We start from the raw sequence: 7,835 nt of genomic DNA on the forward strand, positions 1-7,835 counted from the left end.
TTACACCAGAGAGCCCAATTTGGCAAGAATTAACATGGACCTAGGGGTGGTTGAGCAGCCACAGGGGGGGAGCAGGACCTTTTGCACCCAGACACTGCTGGGATGGGGCATGTGGGGCTTGTGGCTTGGCTGCAGGGACAGAGGAGCACCCTTGTAGGTGGCTGGGCATGCAGCGTGTCACCTACAAATGAACGTGGTGCTGGTGTAACTGTGCCTACGGATCAGGACCTCTGTGCGTGTCCCATGGATGCGAGCTCTGCTGATCCCCACCTCAGGATCCATCCATGGAGGCTGTCCCTGCCACGCTGGTGCGCAGCATGGATTAACCAGATGTGGTCAGGGTTTTGTCCATACACCAGCCTTTCGGCTCCAAGTCACTGGGAACCGCTTGAATCCAAAATAAAGATGTTATATAAGCGTGTTAAATGAAAGAGAAAAAAAAGCTAGAAATCAATTTCCATTAGTAAGCTGTCTGCAAGGGATGGGAAATGAAACACTCATTTACTTCAGTTATGGGTCATTACCTGAATTTCACAGCCAGAGGCAGAATTGCTGGTTCCTAGCAGAATGCAGTATTGCTGTTACAGCATAGAACCAATGAGACCTTCTGGTTTATTGGGCTCCGAAGGAAATTATTCTTTTGTGGGAGGAGAAACAAAACCAAAACCGGTGTGAAGGGACAGGTTTTCAGGTGGCACCAATCTGCAGAGGTGAGCCCGTGCCGTGTAACTGCCCCTTTGGAATAGCAGCACATGGATCACATAGCAGCCACCTGCATGCTCTCGGAGCCTGCTGCTGTTTGTGATGGAAACTTCTGCCATGCAACGATGCAGCTGCTCGGTGTGACTGAATCTTTCCATCGCAGTCAGTCTCTTGCCTGCTGCAGTGGTCATCATGCAGCTACCTGCAGCGTTGCCTTTACCAGGCTTGGGCAGCTCGGTTAGGAAGAGTGCAGGCTGACAGCTTTTAGCTGGTGGTATTTCTTTCTCTTGAGCACAAACCAGTCTTCTTGGCATATAGCACCTGTATTCCCAGCCTATTTTAGAGTCTAATATGCTGGAAGAATTAAAAACTAAGGGTCCAATCACAAGGATCTCCGTAAATTTGTGAGGCTGGGGAATGGCAAATGTAAAGAGGAAGAAAATAGAGGAACAGTTACAAGCCTAAAAGTCGTGTGTCAGTTCTACTCAAGGAAAGAAAGGGATAAGTGAAAGCATGAAGGTGCATGTTAAAATGGGATGATACATGAGCGATTTGCCCTAAGTGGATCACAGCAGGCTGGGTGCCATTGCCTGCGCGGACATCTGCTTCCTAGGTGAGAAGATGCAGCGCAGCTCCCTGTCCGCAGTTCCAAATGGCATCTGCCACAGGGCGTCTTAGGTAAAGCTGAGATGCAGCAATGGGGCTGTAGGCAGAGAGGGAGCGTGGAAAGATGAGGATCAGGTCTGGGAAGAGTCTTTGGTGGCATCAAGCAGGGATCAGTGCTGGGACCCAGAGTTTGCATGGTCACAGAGACACACCAGTGCCCATGGCGAGGTATGTTCTGTTTGTGACCACACACTCCAACACAGCACTGGTTTTCCTGTTACCAGGGTCATGTCTCAATACTTCTGGTTTGAATCATTCTACAGTAACACAGGATGAGGTAATGCTACCTCGTAGTAAAATCATTTCTAAACTACATCTTGGTGTGCTTCTGGTTATTAAAGTACATCACTGCTGGGTTTCAGATCCAGTGCATCCCTGCACTGTGTTTTCATGAGGGAAAAGACATGGGAGGACTGAGTTACACAACTGTGTTTGTTTTCCTTGCCTTAGCAACCTTTGCACATTTCCCAAGAGGTCTCAGCCTGTGCAAGATTAATTGCCCAAATATAAAGGCTCTGTTAACCTGAATACGCGATTGAAAACCCGCATATTTCAGTCTGCCCTGGTTTTGGAAATCGAGGTGCGGGGTCAGCTCCTGGCATAAATCTGCAGAGCTCCTCATGCAGCAGAGCTGCTCTGGTTTACACCAGTAACGGTGTCCGGGTTTGGCTGCCAGTGGTGGGAATGGGAACGGGAGGAGGAACAGGAGCAGGGCCGGGCGGCCCAATGGACCGGTGCTGGCTGGGGAGGAACCCTCATGACAGTTTCTGTCTTGTGGGCAGCTCAGACCTGCAGAGTCAAACATCTAAGTTTTGGACTATGAAAAGCCTGGTTTATTCAGGCTTTTCATACTAAATGAATGTTATCAGCGTTCATTTTTTTCCCTAATGAATAAAAGCCTGTTTTTTTAAGTTTCCAATTACGTTGGAATAAAATTCCAGGTAACAGGACATGATGCTGGAGTCTCCAGCTGGTTCCCCCCTATGTGTCTGGTTCACTGGCTAGCACAAGAGCCCGGAGCCCCTCACAGCTTGGATGTGGATCGCTCGTTGAGCAGGAACTTTGCAGCTTCAATTTCCACCTCTTTCCACTAGAGGGAATTTAAAACCGCATCTTTAGGGGGATTAAAGCCCGGTTTTCGGTGTGTTCCGGAGCGGTGCGGGCGCTGGTGCTTCTGCGCGGCACAGCATCCTTTCGCGGTCCTGCCTGCTGATGGTGAATCGCAGGAACAAGCTCTGCTGTGAGACGAAAAGCCTCCTTAACTTGTGAGGGCTCAGCCTTTGATTCCCCTGTACCACAGGGAGGAGCCGTGCACACGCTGCTCCCACCGGGTCTCTGCATCCCAAGGGATGTGTTTGTGGCCGGCCGGGAGCTGAAGGGTCAGGGCTGAGTTTTGAGGTCTGTTTTGGACACTGGGGCTTCTCCCAGCATGTTTGTCAGCAGGGCTGGTGTGCGGAGCTGCCTGCCTGTGATAACCGAGAGGGAATGGCTTGGCCTTATCAGCTGCACCTCAGTAGCCAAGAGAAGGAATTGTAACGGACGCAGCCCAACACCTCCTTTCCTCCGAGGAGGATCTTAGTGTGGGGATAGGCAGATGATTGCAAGCAATTAAGTCATGCGGCTTAACGAATTACCGCTTTAGCTGAGCCGCTTTAATGAGCCGCACACAGCCCCAGCCCAGCTCTAATGTGATGTTACATACTTGGCCTTCAGCTCCTGTGACCAGTAATTCCTGCTTGGCTGGAGGACTTGCGAGTGCTTCTGTTGACCTGCACATAGCAGTCAGAGCACGTAACTGCTGCCCGTGTGCACGGCACGGTGCTGGGCTCTTGGCACTGCGAGGATGGTACCTGGGGATGTGCAGAGGGATGCAGCTTTGTCCCAGAGGACTCAGCTCTTGCCTCAGGAAAAGAAAGCTGCAGAAATGCCACAAAGCCACTGGCAGAGTGTTGTATTGCAGTGGGTTAAGTGGTATCACAACTCAGCTGCTCGGTTATGCGCTTGCATGATCGCAACCCTTGTATTAATGTCAGACTGGGGCATAAGGTTTAAAGTGAGCCAGAATAATAGTGTTCACAAAGGACTTTAAAATGCCTTAATATAGCAGCTTAAAATGCGTTCCAAGGTCTTTCCTACACGCGGAGTTAATTGAGAAAAGCTATTGCGGTTTCAAGTGATGCTCTCACTTAAATCAAGTTCACTTTCATGTGCTGATGTGCCCTAAATTGCCCTGGTGCAGACTTCCAGCCTTTGTAGTAGGGTGGTTCAGAGTGAACTGGGGAAGTGAAGACAAGCACCGGCAACAGGCAGTGAATGGTGAGCTCCGTTAGACCGGATGCCTCTTGTTCCAGGCCGCCTGAGGGGTTTTCCTCTGTCCCTTCCCTCCTGCTAATGCTGGCAGCCAGAGGACATCAGGGTCCTTCCCAAGGGCACTTCCAGCCTTGAGGGTCTGGCAAGCCCTCGGCTTGCCCGGGGTTCAGGAAGCATAAAACCTGGAAGCAAGCTTTGCCCAGGAGTTTCGGAAGGCATTAGGCAGCCTGTAGGGATTTGTTGATGGTGATGATGAAGAAGAAAGGGACGAGCATCTTGGCTTTTCCATGGAAGGAGATTTCCACCCTGATTTAGTAACTCAAGGCTTCCATGAGACCCAGGAAGCACCATTGCATCTGAACCTGCCTGTACAGTTCAGCCCAAGATCAGATTGGCCAAGAAACTTATATGAAAGGATGTTTGTTGTTCTTTTAATGGAGATGTCCTTTTTCTTTTCCAGGAGGGAAAGCTTCAGTGACTGATTCTTTTTAGTCTAAATACCTCTGCTGAGAATCGTGAGTCTGTCAAAATGCATCAAAGCAGTGCTTTGAGTCGGTTTTGTGAAGAGAAAAACCATGTTTTTCTTCAGCCTTAACAGAAATAGGAAGTGAAAAGGTGAAAGAACCCAGGGAGCGCAGGGAGTTCCAAGCCAAGGTAAAGATGCTGCGGAGAGCCAAGGTTTAATAAAGGAAGAGAAACCACAACAGTTGGAAGATGTGACCGATGTGGGCATTTTCATTTCTGTGCTCTGAAGCGCGCACATTTCCTTGAGTTAACGGCTCTAACCTTGGTGTTGTTCTGATTTAGAACCCCAGTCTGGTGTTTGTGAGTCATCACACGCCTGTCCTTTTGCTGTGTTCTTCCCCAGGTGTAGAGTATGTGTGAGGAAAGTGAATGTGCTTCTTGCAGCGCCCTTGGCAGTGGTGGTCACACAGCCTTGCCACAGCGGAGGCTCCTGCAGGACTGTGCTCTCCATCCAGCCACGGAGGAGCTGCCAGCTCCATGGTCCGGAAGGGATGGAGCGCCATGCTTCTGCTGGGGATGATGCTCGGCTGCATTTTCCCCTGGCAACATCTGCAAAGATGGGGATGCAGCAGGAACAACACTGCTGGAGAATAAAATGAGCATCTATGAATTGCTCTGAAGTCTGAAGAAGCCATAAAGTGCCAGTGTTTGTGGGTCTGCCTTTCCCTCACATGTGCCAGCTGCTAAAACTGACTCATTGCTTAGCAAGCTACCCTCCTGCCTTGGCAAAGCCCTGCTGCTTGGTGCCTGGGTGGTTGGATTGCTCTGGTCTTAAGGCAGTGCAGGTGAGCCGTGGTCACCTCCTGCATTGTCATTGTCCAGCTTTTTGCAGGATCACAAGGAAAAGAGGGCTGTGAAGCACCTTGTGCTGCTCTCAGAGAGCTCTCATCTGAGCCATATAGAGCTTGTCCAGTTTCAGTCTTCAAAGTAGAACCAAACCACCCAAATGAGTGTGTAAATCCCGTAGGTGAGCACAATCAGCACATGGTAAATGCCAAGGCACTTCCCTTGGCTGTGTTGGTGACCAAGCTGATGGGCAGAGACATGGTTCAAGCAAGTGTGAGGGCTCTTCTTCAGAGAGGGAGCTCTGAGTTAGGAATACAACTTGTATAAAGACAGAGTTATGGTTTGGTCTCCTTCGTGGACCCGTGTAAGTAGAAAACAGGATTTATCGCTTGCATTGTGCTGAATCAGGTCTTCTGACTTTAATACAAGAGGTTCCTCCTTTACAACAGAGCTCCAGCCAAGGGCATTGAATTACTGCAGTATTCCCCACAGCCACCTGAGGATAAGGGTATGTCTAAATGCTATATTGAGTGCAGACATGAAATCGCTTTGCCAGAGCTCTTGATATCTGGACAGGCTCCAGCTTTGGTCCAGAAAGCTGTATGAGCAGGGAAGCAGAGCCAGAAGAGTCCTGTGTGCTGGAACCAGCTCATCTCACCCCATGGGTGAATGGATAGGCATGCTTTTGGGGTTGTCTTCTCTTGACTTTGTCCACCACAACTCATGGAAAGTCAGGGAGAGCTGGGAATAAGGAATGAATTGGAGAAGATTCAGCATCCCTGGCTGCGGATGCACAGGGTGGAAAGGAATGCTGGTGCAGTGAAGTGTTTGCTGCGAGCTGCTCTCACAGCACTGCCCAAGGCCCTTCTGCTGGTGCCAGGTCACGGCAACGTTGGGTTGTTACTGCTGCACGTGTTCCCCTTTCACTGCAAGAGCAAAGTCCGTTTCCTTCAATTCATTGTGTCAGTGCAGCCGGGTCCTGCGTGCAGTCCCCGCTATCAGTGGTAGAAATGCTGTGTGAGATGAATGGATCCCTTGGGAGGAGCGTGCCCCTGAATCCCAGCCAGAGGCTGAGGATGCTCCAGCACATGCTGAGGGAAGGGAACGAGCCCAGAGCAGAGGGCTTTTGTTTTAAGGATGAGGATGATGAACACAAGTGGGATTTCCCAGCTGCTTCCTGCCCACTCTCATTTCACACCCTGGAAATCAGCTGGAAAACCTTTACTTCCACAAAACTCAGGGTGCTGCCAAGCCTGACCCAGGTCCTTGTCTCCAATACCAGATCTAGACCTAGATCGCTGATGCATCTTGGGTTCTGCTTTAGGGTTGGTTCTATTTGAATGGCCAAAGGCAAATCCTTCAATACTGTTGTGGCCTTAATAATTCTCTTGGTACTTTAATTAGGAGCTTGGTGTGGTTTTGGGGCAGGACACAAAGTGGATTACAGGAGCAGCCGGTGCTGTCATTAGGGACGTTTGCCTTGTGTTAAGGTTTAACCTCTCCTTGCACAGAGAGGCAGGGACAGAGCCTCAGCAGCTCGTGCCTGTGTGCAGGAAGCACTCCTGCCTTGCTGGAATCCCACTGCAGTGATCCCAAGCACCAAGTGGCAGCTGTGACACACGGCTGTTTATAGAGACCAGAGCTGGAGGGTAAATATTGATGTAGATTCCAATGCTTAATCTGCTACTGGCTGATGGTGTGGAAAGCCTGAGCCCCTCTTTCTACAGCAATTTATAACCAGAGCCTCCAGCTCCTCCCCTTCTCCAGCAAACACTCCCAAACACATTCCCCAGGGCTAATTCTGCAGTATTCAAGCCCTTCTGGTCCCAGCCATCCCAGCAGCCAGGCTGGAAAGGGGAAGGTACCAGCAGAGGCAGCTGCAGGTGATGACTGGGGCATCATTAGCTCATAGGCTGTGCCAGTGCTCATTATAGGGAGTGTGCTCATTAAGAGGGCACAGCCTACCCGCGGTGTTAAAGCATCCTGCCCCTCCCATCACTGCCTTTCCACCCATTGCAGCCACTGCTGGAGCTTCACTGGTGCCGCTAGGAGCAGAGCTGGGGTCCGGACTGGTCCTGCAAGGGGTGAGCCATCAGGGGAGCAGCGAGGTTTGGCCCTGAGCAAAGCAGAGCAGTGCAAGAGAGAAGGGCAGTGTGGGGCCAGCTCAGGCCCTGCCTTGGTGTGTGACAAGGGAGCTGCTGGAAGCAGCAGGGCCTGAGGAGCATCTGGGCTTGGTTTGGGACAGGCAGCTCAGGGCAGCGGCTGCTGCAGGAGCCCCAGGTTCCCACCTCCCTGTGTTGGCGATGCTGTCAGCCAGCGGGAGCTGTTGCTGTCACCCCAGCACAGCCTTGGACGTGTTGGGCTTCTCTGATGGAGGACATGAGTTTCCCTTTCATTTGCTGGAGTGTTTTATGGCACCTGAGAGCCCTCTTGTACTCCTGTAATGGATTTCCCCTTTGCAGTTTCCTGTCCTCATTGTTTCCCGTTAGGGAGGTGTGGACACATCACAGATAAGATCCTTAACTCCTGGCAGGTTGATCCGGCCACAGATCACTGCAGAGTCTCTTCTTCATCTCTGCAGCAGCTGCTGTAACGCATCCCCTGTTTGTCAGGGATGGCAAAACAAGCTGCAGCAGCTCATTTCTCTCCCTGTCTAGCTCTTCGTGCTAGAGGAAGTGTAGGAAGGGCTGGTATCCCTCAGCTAATGGGCAACTGAGGCCAAATAGCTTGTGCAAGCTTGCACAGGGGGATCTGTAATGCACCCAGAGCACCCTGCAAAGGAGCACAGCCTCTGGAAGAAAGCCCTCGGCGCAGCCAGGTTTGTACTGCAGGTACCATTTTTATTT

This window comes from Pezoporus flaviventris, unplaced genomic scaffold (genome assembly GCF_033815535.1).
Source record: "Pezoporus flaviventris isolate CSIRO_AGI_PZ_B2104156 unplaced genomic scaffold, CSIRO_AGI_Pfla_v1 ptg000069l, whole genome shotgun sequence".
Taxonomy (NCBI): Eukaryota; Metazoa; Chordata; class Aves; order Psittaciformes; family Psittacidae; genus Pezoporus; species Pezoporus flaviventris.